This window comes from Aedes aegypti, chromosome 3 (genome assembly GCF_002204515.2).
Source record: "Aedes aegypti strain LVP_AGWG chromosome 3, AaegL5.0 Primary Assembly, whole genome shotgun sequence".
NCBI classification, from domain to species: Eukaryota; Metazoa; Arthropoda; class Insecta; order Diptera; family Culicidae; genus Aedes; species Aedes aegypti.
In genome coordinates, this window is record NC_035109.1 from 41,499,957 (window position 1) to 41,524,471 (window position 24,515).

A 24,515-nucleotide genomic window follows, 5' to 3' on the forward strand; every position below is an offset into this window, starting at 1 on the left:
AATATAATGATTTCAGACAGTAGATATCCTTGATTTTTTTGGCGAATCTAAACACGAAACCTAGCTGTGCAGAAGCCTTCGACACAATGTATGAAACATGGTCCTTAAAAGTCAGCTTGGAATCTATCATAATTCCCAAATCCTTGATAGTCGATTCGCGTTGCAGTTGCTCACCTGCCAAGGCGTAGGCAAACGGGATCATAGATTGTTTGCGCCCAAAAGAAATTACCGAACATTTCGAAGTATTCAGCAACATTCGATTTAAGCGGCACCATTCAGCAAATGTTTCGAGTTGTCGTTGCAGGAACACAGTATCTTTTGGCTGCTTTATCGTGTAGTAAAGTTTTACATCATCAGCATATGACAACTTCAAACATTTGAGGACGAAATTGACATCGTTCATATACAAAAGGAACAAGAATGGGCCAATGTGACTGCCTTGTGGAACGCCGGACCAAGCAGGAAAGGGCAACGAAACATGATCTGCAATTTTTACCGACATGCTACGACCAGTTAAATAGGATCGAAGCCTAGTGAGTAAAGTATTATCACCTTACGACTCTTTTGGCAGCTTTCCAGTCCTGATCCGTTGGAGAGCTTGATTTCCGCCCAAGAAGTGATACGCTGACTGCCACGTCGGGTCTGGCATTGACGGCAAGACTACGGTACAAAGTTATATCTGCAAACGGTTTACTGTCACCTTCGGATCTTATGTAACCCGCATCCATCGGTGTCTTCGATGCCTTGCAGTCTTCAAGATTGAAGCGCTTCACCAGTGCCTCAATGTAACTCTTCAGCCGCAAGCTGTACACTCCTTCCTCGAACTGAATGTCATAGCCAAGGAAATGCTTTACCGCTCCAAGGTTGACTATGTCCAGTTCTTTCTTCAGTGTTTCGTAGACCTCGTCGATCTTCGCTCGATCAACGCATCCAACTAAAAGATCATCGACGTAAACAAGCAAGAATATTGTGGTCTGCCCATCACGTCGAGTATACAAGCAACTGTCGGACTGACATTGCCGGAATCCAAGCTTGACTAGTACCGCATGAAGAGCCCGATGCCAACACCGAGCCGCTTGCTTGAGTCCATATATGCTCTTGATGAGGCGGCAAACGAGGTGCTCCTTTCCTGCCACTGCGTACCCGGGAGGCTGACGCATGAAAATTTCCTCCTCCACCTTCCCGTGCAAATAAGCCGTTCGGACATCAAAATGTTGGAGGCTCATTTTGTTCTTTCCCGCTAAGGCCAGAAGTGCTAACAAGGTCTCATAACGCGTAACCGGCGCGAAAACACCCAGGTAGTCAACCCCGTAACGCTGGGTGAAACCCTGCGCTACCAATCTTGCCTTGTGCTTGATGACATTCCCGTTTTCGTCCCGCTTAAGCGAGAATACCCACCGTGAACCTATTGGCTTCTTTCCATTTGGCAGCGACACAAGTTCCCATGTATTGTTCTCCTCGTGCGACCGCATCTCGGAATCCATGGCGTCCTTCCATTCCTTCACTTCCACTGCTGCGCGGTAATCTGCCGGCTCGTCCGCGGCGCACTTAGCAACACTCACTACAAAATCATTCAGACGTTGTGGCAGCACACCCCTGGTTCGCCTATCCTGTCTTCGCATTTCCTGCTCCTCCTGAGCGTGACCGTTGTCGCCTTCTGCAGCATCTTCTTCTGAACTATCATCAGCACTGACGAAACCTTTGAATTCGGAACCGCTAACATCGGAACCGTTATCTTGCACCTCAAAGGTCGGCCGGTGTGGCCTTACTTCTGCTATCTCCTTCTTCGATGAGCTCAGCGGAATTTCGATTTCACTATCCAAATCCGCAACCGTGGAAGGCTTATCAGGCTTCTTCTGCATCTCCGAACCATCATTCAGCTCCAGAAACTTCGCGTCCCGACTAATAGTGATGCGGTTCGTCGAGGGGTCGAGGAAACGGTACCCCTTATGCTCCTCCGAATACCCAACGAATGTGAGTTGAATAGCCTTGGGATCCAATTTAGAGCGCCACGCATCTGGTACCCGCACATACGCCGAGCAACCAAACACTTTCAGGTGCTCTACGTCCGGCTTACGATCCATCCATAGCTCGTACGGCGTTTTGCCAATCACCCGCGAAGGAACGCGATTTTGGATATACGAGGCCGTCATCACGGCTTCGCCCCAATACTGCTTGCCCATGTTGGCATCTGCCACCATGCAAATCGCCATCTCCTGGAGTGACCGATTCTTACGCTCGGCCACCCCATTCTGCTGCGGAGTATACGGTGTAGTGTATTCCGCTTTGATTCCCTCTTGCTGATAAAACCTTCGCAGCTCCCGGCCGATGTACTCGCCACCTCCGTCCGATCGGATGGCAACCGGTTTGCTTCCAAAGAGATTCTCACAGCGACGCACGAACTCCTTAATCTTCCCGATGGCTTCATGCTTGGTTTTGAGCAGGTAGACGGTGGTGAAACGGCTGAAGTCGTCTATCAAGGTCATGATGTACCGGTTTCCCGATGGAGTAGGAGTTTCCATAGGTCCATAAATCCGTATGGATTAACTCTAGTGGTCGTTTCGCTTTCCGTTCGGTTACAGGGGGAAAAGGTTTCCTTGCTAGTTTCCCCTTCAAACAACATTCGCACGTAGTGCGAACACCACAATCGGATAATTTAAAGCCACTTACCAGATCATCTCCTTCCATCCGGCGTAAGACATCTGGGTCACGATGCCCCACACGACGATGCCATGTGTGCTGGCACCGGTCGCTATGCTCACCTTCAGCCTTCAGCGATCTCTGCTGAACACGCAGCCGATAGAGACTGCCGACCTTGTCGCCGACCACCACCGTCTCACCAGCGGCGTTCCGTATGGTACATTCCGACGCACCAAACACCACGATGAAACCTTTCGCTGCTAGCTGACTCACTGATATTAGGCCCCCGTCCAGCTCGGGCACAAAAAGCACGTTTTTCAGCGTAATTTCCACTCGGCCGCCACGTCCGTCTTCACCAAAAACAACACCATCGCCAATTCCGTTCACTTTTGTCTTATTTCCATCGGCTCGAGTCACTTTCGATTCAACACTTGTGCGCAGCGAGTGGAAAAACGCACGATCACTTGTCATGTGCGCCGTAGCGCCACTGTCAATTACCCAGCTGACCGACATCGAATCACCAGCCATGAAATACACCGCACTGTTTACTCCCTGCGCTTGCTTCGCTTTCGGATTGTCTTCCTTCGGCCCTCGTTTTTTACCGAAACCACCACTACTGGCACTGTTGCTCTTCGCGAACCACTTTTTGCACTGCGCCTTCACATGACCGGGTTGTTTACAGAAAAGCACCGCCGCTCTTCTTTACTGCTTTCCGCGGCCATCTTCATCGCCTTCATACTCTCCGAAAGCGACGTACACTGAGAAAAATCTACACGTCAAGGTCGTGTGTTTTACTTATAGATTTGCGCAATGAGGAAAACCACATGATTTGAGTGTGGTAGCCATATGGATTTCATCATTGATTTCACGGTATAATAACATGTGTATCAACATTAGGTTGTCATGTGAAACAAACATGAATTTCCAAATATTAAATCATGAAAACCAACTGATTTGCTTATTGAATTCGAAATGTAGTAGCTTTAGATAGTCATGTGTGATAGAACATAAATGTCATGGGACTGAAAGAAGAAATTTGGTAGAAAAACTTTTGCTCCCCAAAATATGGATCCGAGGCTCCTCTGCTTGTCGCAAGCTCTCTTGATTTTTTTTTTCAAACCCGTGAGCCAGCAACAAGCGGGGCGCCACAAATCCATAATTTGGGAAGCCAGGGATAAGCATATTCCATTTTTTTTCGAAACTGAAAGCCAGGAAAATCTGTTAGTGGAATCCGATTTTTCTACTAAACTATACATAATAATCAATGTTTTCTTATAGAAAGGTAGAATTCTCGTATATCGGTCAACTTCACTAATAAAAGAAAAATCGAATTCACAAATTTTCATCTAACACTTTCAGCTTCAAAATTTGCTTCTTCTCTTTGGAAGCATGATGATGACTGTCGTTCGACACGAGGTCCAACCGCAATTCAGATCACTATGCATCCCATGGGTTGATCACAAACAATTTAGAAGCTTTGAACATGGAAATCGATAGCATAGCTCATGGATTTCATCATAACAATCTCATTGCGCAAATCAATGAATCGACCAACTTGAACATGATGATTATGACACAAGATAACCATAAGCAAAACACACTGAATCCGTGTTGGGGTGATGATCTATGCGTCCATAGGTTGACACATACGAATCTGAAGAGAAAGCTTCGGGAACTTATGTGGAAAAAATATGGAATCCCTGTTGTCGGTTGATGAATCAATCCATGAAGCAAAACACAGGAATTTAATGTGTAACACACACGAAGTTTGCAAGAAAATCATAGCAAATCGATATGGACGTTCATGAATAAATCCATAATTTTAAACACACAGATCGAGCGTGTGGATTTTTATCAGTGTACCCTGCTGCTGCCGCTGCCGGAATTCATTCAACAGCCGAGTTTTGACGGAAACCACCGTCCAATCAGCATCAGCCCGGCACTGAAGGGTTTGCACCAAAACACGATACGATTGCGGAACACTTTTGAAAATCATCGCGATTTTCAGTGACTCTTCCAAATTCTGGCCCGCGGCGGCCAATTTATCGAACAAATCTTCCATTGCTGACAAATATTTGTCCATATCATCACTTTCCGCCATGTTCGCACCACACAATTGTGTCAGGTAAAACACTACCGTCGACATAGTGGCTTTTTCATGGTGCTCCTTGAGAGCAGCCCACATGCCACGCGCACTTTCCGCAACTTGCACAATCTTGAATTGGCTCTCTTCCAAGAAAAGCCCAATGTTTGCACGAGCCTTTCGATCGCGAGCTAACCAATCCGCGTCGGCTTCTTCTGGCTTTTCCTGCCGGATCACGTCCCACAAGTCTTCTTTCTCGAGCAACCACTCCATTCGCTGTTTCCACGAACCCCAGTTGCTCGAGCCCAACTTCGGGAATGAAACTTTGGCACTATCCGCCATTTTGCCACTCGCGCGAAAAATCACTTCACCGGATTTTCACTCGCGACGAGCACACGCCAAATCAAACGCACAATTCTCAATCCTTTCCGGGTTTTCCGCACGCTGGGCCCATTACCTGTGGGCAGAACCACTGCACGCGAAGCGAACTAAACGGGAAAAGGAACCGAAAGGGATTTCACTGAGAATAACGAACACGAGACACGTACGATTTAGGAAAATATTTAATTCACGTGTTTACTTTACAAAGTACAGGTTGATAATGAAAAACGGAAGTTCACCGCGCTACTTCAGTGCGCTTTATTTTGTTTCTGTTAGGTTGGCGATAGCCCACTGCTAAAAGTATGGATGATCAGCAGCAAGGTAGTTAGATGAAAGCGAGGTAGACGTGTTGCCAACTCCCACACTTAAGACGCTTTTTGTATCAATATTCTACAATTTTTGTATGAACCCTAACAACGTTAGGACACCCACCCACCCCCAAAAGCGTTATGAAATTCGTGAATAGGCCCAAATGTTACAAGTTTTATATTTTTTAAACAAGCACTGACACCCACCGCTCCTAACTATATACTTTATTTTGTTTTTCGAAAGATTTAAACATATTTAAATAAATGTTTTAAGTGATTTTTTGATTCGGCTGATATGGGGTAACATTGATCGCCCAAGTAAAAAACGTTCGGTAATATTATGAATGTCGTTACTTACTAAAATCATGGCCCCTGAAGCCGAATATGAAGACCAAACTCTTACAAGTCATTTACTTTTTGAGTTATTTCGAAATTGAAAACACCTTGAACCGCGGAATGCGCCCAAAAGTAGACAATTTTCTAAGGAATACATTCTTAATGTAATGAGTTAATGTTGTCTAATTGAATAAACTTATAAAAGATTTGACAACGGAATCGTTTTCGGCGATGTTATATTTAGTAACAACCGAAATAAGAAAACTTTGATTGATAACGAAATTGATCATGAAATGAAATTGATTACCATATCACTTTTTGTTCTAATAAATCTAGGAAGCTCATTTCGCCATTGGGCATCACTTGAGCGAGGATCGATTGAAATGTTGTACTAGAGCACAACGCCTAAATTTATACTATTTTATTACCCAATCTATTTTTAGATCTGATGCTACGCTGTCTCTTTGCGCTCTTAGAAGAGGTAGAAGGTAGAAGAGCACGCAGGGATGCTTTCTCAGTCCGAGAGTGGTCCATTTGTTCATAGCCGTTTTTGTCGATTGACGTGTTAATCGGGGTGCAGTTGAGCATTCGCTCAGAGAAGGGTCAGATGTCCGTCCGCTTTCATACGGCTGTGATGTTGGACGGATGGCCTCCTGTTGTTCTTGAGCGGACTGACGAAGTTTTTTGTTGAGAGGGCTGGGAATCAAACCCATGACCATCCGATTATAAAGCGAACGTGTAGCCAACTACGCCACGTTACCCCCTTATCATAAACAGATATTTTCTATCAAATGTGTTTCAGTGCTAAAGATCATCTCTGAAATAAGATAATCGGGGGATCCAATTTCTGGGTGAAATTAATCACTTGGCAATGCGATAATTGTTCAAACGATACATAAAGCGTTCGTATTCCAATAACCGTTCCTTTTCATAAGGCAAAATGTACCGGGTACCCGTTGGTTTGACCATTAATCTGAACACTTTTTAATTTGTACACCGCTAATTCAGATTAAAAATGGTTCAAACGTCATTTAGCTCATGGAACGGAGTAAAGTGAAATGGAACGCTGTGGAACGGAACGCAGAATCAAAACAAAACAGTAAAAGAGGTAACCAGAAACACGTTTCTAGGGTGACTAGATGTTCAAATTAAAAATGAACCCCGATGGTTTGCATGAGGTACCGTTAAAATTAACGGGAGTGTACGGTATGCATTTCGATAGTCTAATTCACAGCGTGAACGAATAGGATTCTAAAATGAGAGTGATAATATTTGGTAGCTACCGGTAGTTGATTAACGGCTTACTTGAGGCGCTCGCATCGATTTTGAGGTTTGCACACTACCGCCATCTAGTGTGCGGTTGGTCAATTACTGTATTTTTAGCATTGGGCCTTTAAGGCTGAGCTACAATTATGTGAGCAACCTATGAGCGATAAGAGTGTCTTTAATGTAAAAATACATTTATTCCGATGTTGAAGATATTTAAGTGAAAGATGTTTTCATTCAGAACATTGGCAGATGGAGCATGGACTGTTCAGTGCTACCACAAGTGAATAAAGTTGGCAAGGATTGTGAGTGGAAAACAAATTTTCTATACTTTACAACGCCCTGCTTCTGAAATGAATAATGAAATTGAAAGAAAACAGTAAAATTGAAAAAAAAAACTAGTCAACCCATGTGATCCTCGTTAAAAAGAGTATTTTTTTTTTGGACTTTATTCCCAGATAGTATAAACGGTAGTGAAGTATAAAACCCAAACAAACTTGCCAGCTGTCACTTCTCGATTACTTTTTCAAATCGACGTAAGTACCTTTCATACGGGTTTGAGAAAATTAATTAGGAAGAACTACAACCTGTCTTCTAAAACCAGTTTTTGGAGTTTGATCCGAATAAGCTGATCGAACCATATTCGGAGAGTGTAACAGTTCGCGAACCATAACAGTTCGTGGCACATTACAATCGGAGAGCCCTATAAATGTAAACATTCACTCTCTCGTTTGGTACGTGGCACGAGAGCGTTCAAGAGCAGCAACTCTCACAGAGTGCAACAGTAGCGAGCCATTTGGGTGATTTATGTTTTGCATAAAATTGGTAATAACTTCCATATTTTCTGGTAATGTAGCCTTTAACAACCTAATTATAATCTATTGGATCATCAAACATCCCATTGGTTGTAAACATAGCACAGAAAATGGAAAATATTCGCTTCTGTTTCTTGATCACAATGAGAGTGTGTCAGCGAATGTTACAAGTGGTGACACACGTTAAATTTTCCAAAGCCTGTCTGAAACACTTTTAAAATGAATCACCTTTTTAACATTTTCTCGTCGTGTAAATCGCTTAGATTTTCACACTTAGATTTTTTCTCGTTGTTCGGTAAATTTTATACCGGAAACGTACTGTAAATAAATATTTAACTGAGGTTTCGGTATGACCAACGAGATTTACCGAACAACCTTGAAGAAATAAAAAAAATCAAAACAATACTACTCCGCTTTTACCGATACCGTCGTTTTTTTTTTACCGAAAAAACTGTAAATCTTTTTGATTCGCCGAAGACTGTAATTTTTTACCGTACTTCAGTTCATAGTGCTGAATCTGTTTTTCCAAAAACTACAGCAGCGGGATGAGTGACTAGTACGTATTTTCTGTAAGTATGACCTGCGGTTTTCTACCGTGAAGCTTATTTTTAAGATGGTATAAAATGTTTTCTTTGTAGTATACAACTGAAAGTGTACGTTCCGGATTGCAGCATCGCATTAACGAGCATGACCACCCATGACGGAAACGGTGGCGGTTTTCTTCATAAGGGGTGAACAGCCAGGATTGGCGTTCAATGTCCCACCTGAGCCTGCTGATGATGTTTAATTTCCTGCCTTAATTTACACAAACCAGCAGAATTAGTAAAATAAATCGATTTGTTGCATTTGATTTCAATATGGACTTCATTATTTTTATTTTTTCGGTGATCCGATTCTGCCTGCTGTTACGAACATTGCGTTCGGTAATTCATTTAACATTTTGTTCGGTAATAGTTAACGAACATATTGTAATTTTTTTGACAGCTGTGTGTCGATTGAAATTACAGATTGTTCAGTAATTCTTAACTTTACCGAAAGCATTACCGAGCGCTCAGCGGTTTATATCGCGGTAAAAAAATTACCGGAGTCGGTGATATTTTATAAGTGTGTTGCATACAATCAGCGTTCAAAAAAATTGTAGTTTCCTTTATTTCCCCCAAAAAATGTGACAAAATGATAAGCCGTTTTGAACCCGACAGAACGTGGGGCGTTATAAAGGGAAACGACAACAGCAGAACCGCCTCTTTCGAGAGAAAAAACGCCGCCTGGAGAAAAGTGTCTCAAGAAACACGTAAGTTCTATCAGAAGCTCAACGCACCCCGCACTGGCTTCGTGCCACGAGCCGTGATGTGCAGGGATAAGGATGGGAGCATTTTGACGGACGAGCGTGAGGTGATCGAATGGTGGAAGCAGCACTTCGACGAACACTTGAATGGCGCTGAGAGCACAGGAAATGAAGGACATGACAACGGAGGAAATGTTAGTCTTCATCAGTACTGCGGACGATGGAAACCAACCAGTCCCATTGAAGGAAAGGGATAATTTGCCCTATTTACAAGAAAGGCGATCTGTTAGATTATTAGAACTTTCGAGCATTCACCATTCTAAATGCGGCCTGTCGTCTGTTACCTGTAGTAAACGAGTTCGTAGGAAGTTATCAAGCCAGATTCGTGACGGCCGATCGACAACGGACCTGATCTTGGCATACGAGAACAGTTTTCCCGGAAAGTTCACGAGACTGACAAGAGCGACGATGGAAGGTGTGCAAAATTGTGTAAATGTTTCAGACGAACATTGCAGATCGTTTGGATTCCGCTGGGGGCTACGACACACAGTGCGTTGCTCCATAGACAAAAATCAAATTTCAAGTTTTTTTATTCGACAATAATAAGTATCCACAAGTGCTTATAGATGGCATCCACTATTGAAATATGTATTGATGAGATATACAAAGCACTGAAACTACTACAACAAGCGTCGAAAGTGACAGATGTCGGAGTGATAGAAAATTGAATTTTGTCGCATGTTTTCAGCATTCCTTTCAACCAGTACGGAGAATGCTGAAACCAATCTATTCAATCAAAATCAAAAAGAGAACATGACTAAAGTTTGGTAAAGTATACTTGATGGGATAAGCACGCCAATTTTAACTTTGAATATGAGAAATCGGCACGTTTAGTTGGCTATTAACAAAACTTGTGAAATACTTACATGTAACTTTGATTATCGATTCAAAAAAAGTTCCACCGAGTTCCACCCTAAATCACGCACAGATACGTTCCTTAGAGTGTCTTCTAAGAGGTCTGAAAGATACAGCTGCAACTCCCTGCAACTCTTCGAGATTTTTGACTAATTTTAGGTATACTCCTTAATCAGCACAAGTATGAAAATGAGTTGTTTGTGATAAAAAATCCGAAAATCTTGCAACGCTATGTGGTCTCGGCTCAACCTGACAATACATCATAGCAAGTTTATGCTTAAAATAATATGTTTTAAATGTATTTGTAGAGATTTCATTAAAATTTGATATTGAAAACTTGAAAATTAAAAAAAATGCTTTCTTTTTTTTGCATTCAGGCGTATAAGTCACTTTTGCAGCTACGAGTGAGATGAGACATATTTGCATATAACTTCTTACATCATCATGCGCAATAAAAGTTCAAATTGCAAGGTTTTTCTTGGAAAATAATGAAATTGGCACTTAGGACAGTTTTGCGATTATGCGTATATTATTTGTCATTTATGCAAATTGTAGCTCTTTCAAACAGAAACAACTTTCCCTTCCATACCAAGGTGCTGAAATGGCTTGCTCTTCCAGTTTTGATTTTTGTCCCGCATCTCCATATATTCAACGCACTGTGCGACAATGTGATGGATTTTCGTGCTTGTTGTTCAATATTGCACTAGAAAGTGTTATGCGGAGAGCCGGGCTTTACAGCCGGGGTACGATTTTAACGATATCCAGTCAATTTGTTTGCTTCTTGGATGTTATGAACATTTTCGGCCGAACATTTGAAAAGGGGTCGTCCATAAATGACGTAGCTTTTTAGGGGGGAGGGGGGTCTTCACGAATTTGTGACGATGTGTGACGAGGGGGAGGGAGGGGTCCTAGCTAGTGGACGTAGCATTTTGAATCACGTCGGTAAAATGAGAGGCGCTGAAAATAATGACACGCAATTATTTTTTTATCAAACTTTTTTTTTTCTTTCTTTGACTTATAAAGTTGGGTTCTAAAACGATGATTCAACTTCAAAACATCCATATGACAAGATTGAAAAAAATCTAGGAAATTTTTGATTTTCTGTATTGCAATCAAACAGATTTTTTTAAAACTTTAAATAATTATGTGAACATTATATTCATTTATAAATCAATTAATTTATAAATATATAAATTGAAAGATAAATAAATTAATTACAAATCAAGGCTTTAACGACTTGGAAAACATTGTTTTAGTTTTATTCATATTTTCTGTTGGAGCTTATTTCTTTAAAAAACATATGATCTCTCTGGCAAATATTACATTAAAACAAGATATTAATTCCATGAATTATGCTTCAATGTTGCAGAAGATCTCCACCCAATCAACTCATCGATTTGCTTTGATATATCAATGCTCTTGATGGAATAGCCTGAACAAAACTTGATGGAAAAGCCTGGACAACAGATTCGAGTGTTATCGAAATTGTTCTATCATTCAATTTTCTTAATAACTCGGTAATTTTAAGAAAGATTATTTTTAGTATTTAATTGTTGCGTTATAGGTTGTGTAAGATTATTTCAGTATGGGGAACGATAGTGAAGTTAAGCTGAAACATTAATAAAATTGAATAACTTGTATAATAATCGCTAAGATTTTCTGAACAATCCAAATATTACAAGTGTAATTTTTTCTACATCTGGCACCTGATTGCTAAATGGATTTGAATTTGGATAATAATGACGAATACATTTTCATTGAAATCCGTTTCCTAACAACGAATAATTAAAAAACAATCCTCTTATATAACTAAATGTCTTTTCAACATTCAACAATTCTATTGTACCCTAACTCGTTACTGAAGCTATCAATCCAATCAAAGATTTTTCCTTGTTATATTTTCAGCTGTAAACTAATTTTTCATGGTAACAACAGCAAAAGTAATACAATTTAGCCAACAGCTTAAACAGGAAAAAGTTCATTTAAAACTGTTTTCCAAATTACTTTTTTATTAATTAAAATTAAATTTAAAATTAATCAAATAATAATTGTATTAATAATAATTTACTTTTGAGCGCTACTGCAAATCAAACATTCGTTTGATTATCCTTACGGTTCAGTCAGTAATTAATATCAAAATCTGTATTGAACTTCTGAATTTCATTTTTTTGTTTTAACCCAATTGCCAAGGAAAACAAATAAAATAATTGAAGGGGGGGGGGGTTGCTTGATATGCTACGTATTTTCCAACGGGGGGTATCAGCATTTGTGACGAAATGCTACGAGGGGGGAGGGGGGTGTAAAAAATCAGTGAAAAAATGCTACGTCATTTATGGACGGTCCCAAAGGTGGCAGACCTGTACACGCACCTGAAACGCGAGGCAGCAAAAGTTGGACTGGTCGTGAATGCGTCCAAGACAAAGTACATGCAAGCTGGTGGGGCCGAGCGTGAAAGGGCTCGCTTAGGTAGCAGTGTTACGATAGACGGGGATACGTTCGAGGTGGTCGACGAGTTCGTCTACCTTGGCTCCTTGCTGACGGCTGACAATAACGTTAATCGTGAAATACGGAGGCGTATCATCAGTGGAAGTCGGCCCTACTATTGCCTCCACAAGAAGCTGCGGTCAAAAAAGGTTCACGCCCGCACCAAATGTACCATGTATAAAACGCTCATAAGATCGGTTGTCCTCTACGGGTATGAAACGTGGACGATGCTCGAGGAGGACTTGTAAGCACTTGGCGAAGGATGAACCACGAGCTCGCCCAACTCTACGGCGAACCCAGTATCCAGAAGGTGGCCAAAGCTGGAAGGATACGATGGGCAGGGCATGTTGCAAGAATGCCGAACAGCAACCCTGCAAAGATGGTGTTCGCGTCGGATCCGATTGGTACAAGAAGACGTGGAGCGCAGCTAGCTAGGTGGGCGGATCAAGTGCGTATCGATTTGGCTAGCGTGAGGCAGAATGAGAGATGCGGCCACGAACCGAGTATTGTGGCGTGGAATTGTTGTTTCAGTGTTATCTGTTTAGATGTTAACTAAATAAATGAATGAAATAAAAATAAAAACTATTGGAATAACAACAAATCAAACACATTGAAACATCAATCACCATAACCGGTGTGGTGACATATTGATTCAGAAATCAAATCAGACCTGTTGTTCGTTCAGGATAAATTCTCGCATCAGATATGAATTTGGGTGCCGGTTATTATTTTACATACCGCATGTTTGTTAATGTGTGCAGTGCAGCCCTTTAGTTGTTTCCCTACAGTCTCACTAAATAGATAGATTGTATACAATGTTTGAGCGTGGTCAGACTTTGATATCGAACTTCCGCACAAATTAGCATTACAACCGTATCTAGGTGACCAGATAAATGAAATCATCGGTGACCCCGGTAGAACCACACTGCCTGAAAATTTCGCATTCACCGTGCGTTTTCGCATTTATGGTTTTGGATGCCTGGTAATATTCCTTCACAAAAGGGTTTTTGACTGGCGGCGCTTTCATCTTTCGTGATAAGCGCAACATTCGCCTGAGTATTCATCCCTTTTCAAGATAGACACCATACCATTATACACGGAGACGAAATTCAACTCAATTTTGGGTTGTTTCAACGCAATTCCGTAGTTGAGCCCAATAACTCAATTTTGGCTAAATTTCCAAGGTCCTCACTAGGTAGTTTGGCTTTAATTCCATTAGAAAAATATACTAAATTTTGGGTTGATTTAACGCAAAATTGAGTTCTTTCGACCCAAACATAAGAAAAGTTGCACTTACCCAAATTTGGCTTATTGGGCCAAAGTACCCCCATTGGGTAGATGCAGCTCTCTCTATTTTTGACAACATTTTTGTGGGAGAAAGAGAAAACCGAGAGATTTTGGGTTGAAACTATAATCGATATACTTAATTTTGGGTAAAGTAAACTCAAAAATTAGGTAAAAATATTTCTCCGTGTAGTATCGATGTAGTTTCACTCTCCCATTGCTGGTTCGGTGTACTGTAAAATGGGGTAACTTTGATAGTTTTTTGGAAGATAATCTAATTATTTCTGCATACTGTCTTAAAGATTTCTATTTAACAATTTTAAAACAAGTACTGGTATTTAATTGCAGTTGAAAGATTGCAAAACGATGTATTTTGAATGCACCTATAATTTTTCGTATAATCAAAAGTCGAATTTCGATTTTTAAATAACTTTAATAATGAGTATGCAAACACATATGTGTCCATATGGAAATCTCCAATCAGACATTTGTTTGACATCCATGTTAATAAAGAACGTAAAGTAAATTTTATGCATTGAATACAGGTTTCTTTGAAAAAAAAAAATCATACATAAAAAAATGACATGCTGTAGAGGTCGATGAAAAATTGTTTAAAATAAAACTTCTGAAAAGATATCGATGAATTCGATATTGATCTCAACATAATTTTCCAATTTTTGGGAATGTTTTTATATTCCAAAAACGATTGTTTTATGTTGATAAGTATTTTACGAAAAGTATAAAAGGCGTTGCATACTTCTAGGTATTTGACGTTGTAAATGTTTTTCGTTGATTTAAAAAATAGCCGCAATTTGTAATAATCAAGGATAAGTGACGAACTTTTGAAACTTCATCAAAAAGTGATCGATGAATAGATTGTTTGTGAGCGTTTTAAAAATGCTAAAATCTCATAAATTCTCTAATATTTGAATTAAGAGCTTCAAATGTCCCCGATTTTATCGAAAATAGCTTTGACATGAAGTGGCATATTGATACTCTTAACTTTTGTCTTCGTTTAGCCTAACTGATTGATATGATAGTATGTTGTGAGTCCCGCAATAATAACATTACCCGTTTTATCGAAGATACCCCGTTTTACGGTTCACAAAATGCAGCATGTGGCATATCTGCAACGCAATGATGTTTTGTAAATCACCGTACTGCGGTAACGAGGAAGGCACTCATGTCCTGTTTTACCCAAATGGTGCACTTGTTGTTGCTTCTGAGTGCAGCTTGTGTTTGTTCTTCACAAAGATTGGTTTCAGAAGTTTTTAATTGATAAAACTTTTATCTAGAAATTTCTCAACTCTTGGAGAAATTCCAAAACAAAGCCTTGAGAATTTCTGTAAAAGTCCCTTGAGTAATCAAGATATAATTACTACATGAATGCGTGAAAGAATCTTTGCTCTGAATCTTGGCAAAGGTCTTAGAGGCTCCAGAGTTTCTTACGCAACTTTTTAATTTTCCAGGAATTCCTCCCTTTTACGTGCCGGTCTTCAGCGGCATTTTGCAGTGTTTGAGCGTTTCCCAGAAACTCTTTGAGGAATACAAACCTAAGTAACATTGGCTATTGAATAACAGCCTATTCAGCAAAAGCCAAGTTTAGGCTAAAAACTCAATTTTTCAATGATTTTCGTTTGTTTAAGTTCAAAAAACATTTTTTTACGTTTATTTAGATTTTGTCACACCCCTTGGCTTAAACTTCAATTTTGGGTATATTTTGTTTTCCGTGTCCCTTTCGAAATGTCAGATAGGAACAACCCCAGTGTTAAAACTACAATCCCTGTGGTGTCATCTAAGCGAACGTCAAACATGATCAAAAGTGTCAAGGTTCATTTATGGACCTAAATTTTAAATTAAAGTTTAAATATGATATAGTCATTATTTAAGCGGGAAAAAATGCTAGAGTTGTTGCAGTAACATGCTCTTTCGTGTTATTAAATAAAAACAAGATTTCATTAAACATTTTAGGACTCTATTTGGACTTTCGAAGGATAGAGAAGATATTTTTTTAAACATGCTCCAAGAATTCATCCGGGGATTTCCTCTAGAAATTTCTTTGGAGATTTTCTCAAGGACCTCCTCCGAATTCCACAGAAGATTCCAAGGATATCTAAAAACTCCTCCGAGGAATCCCTCATGGAATTTCCAATAACAAATCCTCTCGGTGTTTTGTCTGTAAATACTTCTGGGGATTTCGTTCAGAAATTCTTTCGGGGATTTCCTTCAGGAATTGCTTGGGGATTTCCTCAAGAAGCACCTCCAAGGAGTTTCTCCCAGAACTCCTTCTGGGATTTCCTCCAGGAATCTCTCCGAGGATTTCCTCCAAAAACTTCTCTGGCGACTTGCTCCAGGTGTTCCTTTGGAGATTTTTTCCAGAAATTTCTCCGGAGATTTTTTCCAAGAACTCTTCCGGGGATCTCCCCTCCGGGGTTTGCTTCAGGAATTTCTCAGGAGATTTCTAATAGCATTTTCTCCAGGGATTTCATCCAAAAATTCTTCCGAGCTTTCCTCCAAGAATTGCCCCAGGGATTTCCTCCAGAAGCACCTCCGGAGATTTCTTCCAGAAATACTTCCGGGAAACTCCTCTCGCGATTTGTTCCAGCTATTCCTCCGGAGATTTTCTCCGGAGATTTTTTCCAAAAATCTTCCGGGGATATCTCCCCAGAACACCTCCGGGATTTTCTTCAGGAATTACTCGGGAGATTTCGTCCACGATTTCCTCTGGGGATTTCGTCCATAAATACATTAAGAAATTCTATCGGGCATTTGTCAGATAATTTATCCGGAAATTTTATCTAGGAATATCTCTGGGGATTTTCTCCATGAACTCCTCTGAGAATTTCCTCCAGGAATAAATCCGGGGACTTCGTTCAAGGAATTCTCCATAAATTTCTGCGGGGCTGTCTTACAGCAACTCCTTCGCGGGAATCCCTCCAGGAATTGTTTCGGAGATTTACTCCAGGAATTCGTCCGATGATTTCTTCTAGGAACTCCTCTTAAGGTGTTCTCAAGGATTTCCTTCAGAGATTTCCTCCAAAAATTCCTCCGGAGATTGTTTCCACGAATTCCTCTGGGAATTCTTTTGGTGCTCCACCAAGAATTGCTTCGGATTTTCTCCATAGTTCCTACTGGATTTTTTTTTTGATTTTTTTCAGGAATTTTTCAGAGTTCCTCAAGCAATTCCTTGGAAATGATCCGGAGTTCCACTAGGTATTCTACTGCAGTACCTTTGAAAAATGCCATACATTTCCTCCGGGAATTCCTCCAGGGTTCTTCCGGATTTGCTCCGGTAATTCCTTTAGACTTCAAATTCATCAGAATTTCCCCCAGTAATACCTCTGGAATCAACCAGCAATCCTTTGAAATTTGCTCCGGAGATTCTTTCAAAGTTCTTCCAGAAATCCCTCTGGAGTTCCTACAGCGATTGCTCTGGATTTTATCCATTAATTCCTGGAAAGTTCCTCCAGAGCTCCATCGGAAATTCCTTCAAATTTCTTCCATAGTTTCTCCAGGAATTTCTCAAGCAATTACCCCGGTGTTCCTCCAGAAACACATCCGGAGTTTCTCAAGGAACGCCTCGGAATTTTCTCGAGGAATTCCTTTGGAGATTATCTGGGAAATCTTTCAGAATTTCGGAGTTCCTCTAGGAATTCTTTTGGAGGTCCTCCAGCAATTCCTTCTGATTTCCTTCGGAGCTCCACCGGGACTTCTTTCGGATTCCCGCCATAGTTCGTCCAGGAATTTTATCGGAGTTCTCGCAGCAATTCCTCTGGATTTGATCCAGTGTTTCCTCGGTAGATCCTTTGGAGCTCCACTGGGAATGTCTTCGGGGTTCCTCCATAGTTTCTCTAGGAATTTTACCGGAGTTACTCAAGCAATTACTCTAGGATTTTCCTAGATATCCTCCTAGAGTTCCTTCTGAAAGTGCTTCGGAGCACCATCAGGTGATTCCCTCAGATTTTCTTCATGGTTTTTCCATGGGTCTTCCAGGAATAGACCATTTCCGTCAGACCTTACCCCCTATTTTTATATTTTTCTTCGAAAGACGATTATTTTTAATGATTATTGACGCTTTCAGATCTAACTTATATGCACTCCTGATTTTATTGTAAATTTTTGAAAATTCGAGAATTTATCACATTTTGAGTAGTGCGGCACAGTTGTTTCAACCCTGTGGGTAAACAAAGTGGAGATTTTCCCACAACTTTCAAAACCCCTGCGCTGAGTGTTTGTAGATATGACGAAATGTCAATGTCAAATCAAGCACACGAGACGACACGACAAAATGGAGAAATCTGAGGTCCGATGGGCAAGCTTCGTTGTAAATGAAGCCCATCCTTTACTATTGTACTTATAACAAAAACTTTTACCAGAAGACGACTGCTAATAGACCGTTTTAAGCTTAGCAAGTGATGGAATTCTCCTTGGAAGCATTTCTGCAACGCTGCGGAACGTTTTCTACAAGAGGGGCATATTGGCCGGTTTGTTTTGAAACGTCAAGAATTGGACCGTTTGCAGATAACGTCTTGTACTCGCTTTAGAAGCTACCTGGCAAGAGAAAGTTGCATGCAAAGCATGATTAACTAAGTAAATAACACTTTGACACCAAAAACTGTATAAGTAATGGATTTGCCACTGCGATAGAGCAGTTTTTCCTTAGGGGGCCCATACCTGTTTACCCTACCGTTTGATATCTGCTGCTTATGTCGTCAAGCTGTTCCGGAACCATATGACCAATGGATTATACATACTTCCCCATTTTACCATTCTCGTAGGTCTCCCCGAAAAATCTGCAAACGGTCCAATTCTTGACGTTTCAAAACAAACCGGCCAATATGCCCCTCTTGTAGAAAACGTTCCGCAGCGTTGCAGAAATGCTTCCAAGGAGAATTCCATCACTTGCTAAGCTTAAAACGGTCTATTAGCAGTCGTCTTCCGGTAAAAGTTTTTGTTATAAGTACAATAGTAAAGGATGGGCTTCATTTACAACGAAGCTTGCCCATCGGACCTCAGATTTCTCTCAGATTTCTCCATTTTGTCGTGTCGTCTCGTGTGCTTGATTTGACATTGACATTTCGTCATATCTACAAACACTCAGCGCAGGGGTTTTGAAAGTTGTGGGAAAATCTCCACTTTGTTTACCCACAGGGTTGAAACAACTGTGCCGCACTACTCAAAATATGGTAAATTCTCGAATTTTCAAAAATTTACAATAAAATCAGGAGTGCATATAAATTAGATCTGAAAGCGTCAATAATCATTAAAAATAATCGTCTTTCGAAGAAAAATATAAAAATAGGGGGTAAGGTCTGACGGAAATGGTCTATTAAGAACTGCACCAACGATTTTCAACCGACTACAAAAATCTGTTAAGTTTACTATAATCTGGTGAAAATCACTGAGCAGTGCAGTAAATTTGACTATGTCCATAGTAGCATCCACTACAAAGCATTGTATTTCAATCCGTGACACCCACCATACAACACAGTGTGGTCAAAAGTATGATGCTAATCTTCTCAAATCAAGAATGTTTCTAGTCAAAAATACTACAACTCTGGTTAAATCAACAGAAGAAATTTTCTTGTGTAGTGATGTTGACTATGTTTTAGTAGAGTTAACAGATTAATGTAGTCGGTTGAAAATCGTTGGTGCAGTTCTTAATATTACCATGGATTCAGTAGTTTCTACAATAAAATTTATTTCAGTGAATGAAAGCGGGAATGAAAGTGTTTCATCACCAAGACCGAAGGATTCCAGGGTTGCCAACTGACCATCGTGTTTGCTTCGAATGTGGTAAGGCTGGCCATATACGAAAAGGATGCCAAGAATATCTATCGAGACTTGCGAGAGAACAACGAATGGATGAACGATTTAATGGGAAGGTATCGAATGCGAAGGTAGCAGTTCAGGAGGAGACTGGTCGTTCGGTTTGTTTTTCTGCAGTTGAGCACACACACGTGGACCATCAATGGATAATAGATTCTGGTGCATCACGTCATATGACATCAGATAGGAAGTTTTTGACAACTATCAAGAGCCAGAAGGATGTGATAAAGCTTGCGGACGGAAAAGAACTGGAGTCATCTGGAATCGGGAATTGTATCATTATTGGCGTTGGAGACGATGGCAAAGCAACCGAAGTCAGACTGAAAGATGTTCTTTATGTCCCTGGAAAGAACAATAATCTAATTTCTGTTAGTATGGTTACAAAATCAGGTGCTAGAGTTGAGTTTGGATCATCTGACTGTTTTGTACAAAAAGTCAAAAGGATTGTTCTGGTAGGCACTAAGATAAATGGTATATACAAACTGAAAGGCAAAGCATTGTCAGTGCGCATCGTACCTTCGTGCTGTGCTTACACGAATTCTCTCTGCTCTTGGAAGTTTTCTTAAAAACTACCTAAAGCAATAAAACAGTACTTTTCAGTGCTACATAAACAGTACTTTTCAGTGCTAAAATTTAAAACGGTACTTTTCAGTGCTACTAAAACAGTATTTTTCAGTACTATTTTCTACTATTGATCCCTTTACGATCCTTGTTTGGACCCGTGCCTTCGATTTCTCGTTGGACCCGTTGGCGAAAGCTAGCGGTGGTAATCCTTCTTGGACACCGTCTTGGGAAAAAACCTCTCGAATGTCACGTCTTTCTCGTTTATTAACTAAACATGGTATCAACAACTAACAAAAGGAAGGGTGAATCTCTGAATTCACTACTTCCTTCCAAAAAAGTGGGTTTTAAAACTGTCACTACACGTGGCAAGAATGGAAGTAAGGACGTTTCTCCGGAATGCGAACTTTCTTCCAAGGGTGAAATGAATAATTGTATCGAAATGAGCAATCAGTTCGATGCTCTAGACAAATTTTCCGAACACCAAATCGAAGCAGCCTCTAGCCCAGGAAGCAAAGAGTGCCGCCTATCGTGGTCAGTTGTTCCGAATTTGGGGGATTTAGGCAGGAGATCTTGAACTCCATTAGGGGAATCAAGGTCTCTTTCCAAATCGCAAAGAAAGGAGGCTGTCGCGTTTTGCCGGAAACTCTTAAAGATCGTGAACTTCTTCTCAGACATCTTGAAGAGAAGAAGCACTTTTTTCACTTATGACGACAAAACAAACTGAACATTTGTTCAGAGTTGTCTTGAAAGGTCTCTCAAGTGACTATAAGTCACCTGAAGAGATCAAAAATGGAATAAATGATTTACTTGGATTTTCCCCAGTCCAAGTAATCATTATGAAAAAGAGAACCCAATCTGGCATTGTTCGGAAAGGGCTTTCTCAAGAATATTATTTAGTTCACTTTAACAAAAAAGAACTAAATAATATTAAAGCTTTAGAAAATGCAAAACTTTTGTTTGATGTCCGTGTGACATGGGAACATTTCCAGAAACCTGAAGAAAAATACCAGAACCCCACTCAGTGCTGTCGGTGCCAAAAGTGGGGTCATGGTACAAAAAATTGTCGCATGGATGCTAAATGCATGATTTGTGGAGGTTCTTCTCACGCCAAGGACGTCTGTCCAGTGAAGGAAGATACCACCAAGTTCATATGCTTTAATTGCGGGGCTAACCATAAGTCCAATTTTTGGAATTGCCCTTCACGAAAAAGGGTCATTGAGGCTCGTGCCAGGCAGATGAAAGATAATATCCGTTACGATAACGGTCGTTTCCGGAATTTGCCTGGTAGAGTATCGAACAATGCTCATTTTTCAGTTAACGATTGCTTGATTACACTGCGGAACACGTTTTTGTCTCTAGCACCAAAATACCGCTATTCACTCAATTAAGGGTTGCAGAATCCATTGCCGTTTTCAGAAATATCATAACACGTCTGGTTTTTGAGATGTTGGTTGTTGAAAATGCGAAAATTGGCTATTTTAGCCAACTTGCATGCAAGTTTGCCAGCTTGTAAGGTAATTCAATTGCCTAATTTGCCATAGAATTTAAACTTTATGTGTATAACAATACTTATCAATAACCTTTATAATACTTTTGACGCGGAAAAGTTATATTTTGATGGTTTAAAAAATTATTGTCTTTTCCCATATAAGAGAAACGAAGAATTTTGTATGAAGACAGCAAGCATGTTGAAAAAATCGGTTTAATCTAAATTTAATCGTGCAATCCCAACCAAATTATCCCTAAATTGAAAGTTCAGGTCCTATGTTGCATGTTTAGTAGATCAGATAACAATTTTTTTTGGTAAATTATGCTTTAAAATTTATGTAAACATCAATAAAACCAGTGTTTTATACAACTTTGGCGACCTGTAGCTAAAAATTGTGACGTGCTGGAACATTTCTGAGAATGGCATCAGATTCAGCAACCCTAAAACTACTAAAGACACATAATTTGATCCTTGAGACACGCAAAAATGTCATTTTTGTTACGCTGTGTTATGAATCATACCCATCAGGAAGATCATAATCATGCTCATTCACAAAATAATTTTAATCCGTCGGGTAGCCGTTCGAATCTTTCAATTTCGAATGTATCTACCCACGGAAAATCCTTTGCCGATATCGTAGCAGGAAATTTGAACTCCTCCCCTGTTCGTTCCATGAGTACCCATTCTACTTGTTTCAAATCAAATGGAAAAAAACCCTACCGCCACAGGTAACTCTTACTCAGCTTCTTCGTCTACCGAAAATTCTAATGGGAAATCATCAAATAGACCCACTTCAAGTGATATGGCTGACTCAGATTTTAATTTTCTAACTGAACAATTGAATCTAATGAATTCAATGTTCAAAGCCACCACTATGACTGAAGCAGTCCAAGTTGGTGTAAAATTTACAAATCAAATTGTTATTGGATTACGTTTTTCTAATGGATCCAAATAATAATTTAAATATTTTAAATTGGAATGCTCGTTCTCTGAATGGTAAAGAGGACGAGCTGTTCAATTTTCTTACAGTTAATAACGTGCATATAGCAGTTATTACCGAAACGTATTTAAAACCTGGATCTAAACTCAAAAGAGATCCTAACTTTTTTGTTTATCGTAATGATCGACTTGATGGTGCATGTGGGGGAGTTGCAATCATCATTCATAGGCGACATCAAACATCAACTGTTTTCGTCATTTGAAACTAAAGTTTTTGAAACTTTTGGTGTTTCTGTTGAAACACAGTTTGGTAAATATACTTTCATAGCTGCCTATTTGCCTTTTCAATGCTCTGGACAGGAAGTTAATTTGCTCAAAACTGACTTGCGAAAATTGACTCGCAATAAGTCAAAATTTTTTGTCATTGGTGACTTTAATGCCAAACATCGGTCATGGAATAATTCTCAAAGTAATTCCAACGGCAGAATTTTATTTGATGAGTGCTCTTCAGGATATTTCTCAATTCAATACCCTGATAGTCCTACATGTTTTTCCTCTTCTAGAAATCCATCTACGATTGATTTGGTCTTAACTGACTCTAGTCATCTTTGTAGCCAACTGATTACTCATGCTGATTTTGATTCTGATCATGTCCCTGTTACATTTCAAATATCCCAAGAAGCGATTTTCAATCCTATCAGCTCCACTTTCAATTATTTTCGAGCCGACTGGAATATATATGAAACATTTATTGACTCTAATCTTGATGTTAATATTCCCTTACAAACAAAACTTGATATTGACAATGCTCTTGAAACTTTAACGAATTCCATTGTTGAAGCCAGGAGCATTGCAATTCCAAAATGTGAAGTAAAATTTGAATCCGTGATTATAGACGATGATCTTAAACTCTTGATCCGTCTTAAAAACGTGAGGAGAAGGCAAATTCAACGCACTCGTGATCCTGCTATGAAAATTATATGGCAGGATTTGCAGAAAGAAATCAAGAAACGTTTTGCTCAATTAAGAAACAAAAGTTTTGAAAATTAGATTTCTCAATTGGACCCTGGCTCTAAGCCCTTTTGGAAATTATCTAAAATTTTGAAAAAACCTACTCTACTGGTCTTGCTCTTCTAGACATAGAAAAAGCATTCGACAGTGTTTGGCATGAAGGTTTGATTGAAAAATTAAATAACTTTCATTTTCCAACATACATTGTTAGAATAATTCAAAGTTATCTGTCAAATCGTACACTTCAGGTTAATTATCAGAACTCCAGATCTGAAAGACTTCCTGTAAGAGCTGGTGTTCCCCAAGGCAGCATTTTGGGACCAATATTATACAATATTTTCACATCTGACTTACCTGAGTTACCTCAGGGATGTCAAAATTCTTTGTTTGCGGATGACACAGGCCTCTCCGCCAAAGGACGAAGCTTGCGTGTCATCTGTAGTCGATTGCAAAAAAGTTTGGATATTTTTTCTTCATACTTGCAAAAATGGAAGATTTCTCCTAATGCTTCCAAAACTCAACTAATAATATTCCCACATAAACCAAAAGCTCTTTATTTGAAACCTTCAAGTAGACATGTTGTCACGATGAGAGGGGTTCCAATAAATTGGTCAGATGAAGTTAAGTATCTAGGGCTCATGCTAGATAAGAATTTAGCTTTCAAAAATCACATTGAGGGTATTCAAGCCAAATGTAATAAATATGTAAAATGTCTCTATCCACTTATTAATAGAAAATCAAAAGTTTGTCTTAAGAACAAGCTTTTGATATTCAAACAAATTTTCAGGCCAGCCATGTTGTGTGCTGTACCAATATGGACTAGCTGTTGTAATACCAGGAAGAAAGCTCTGCAGAGAATTCAAAATAAAATTTTGAAAATGATTCT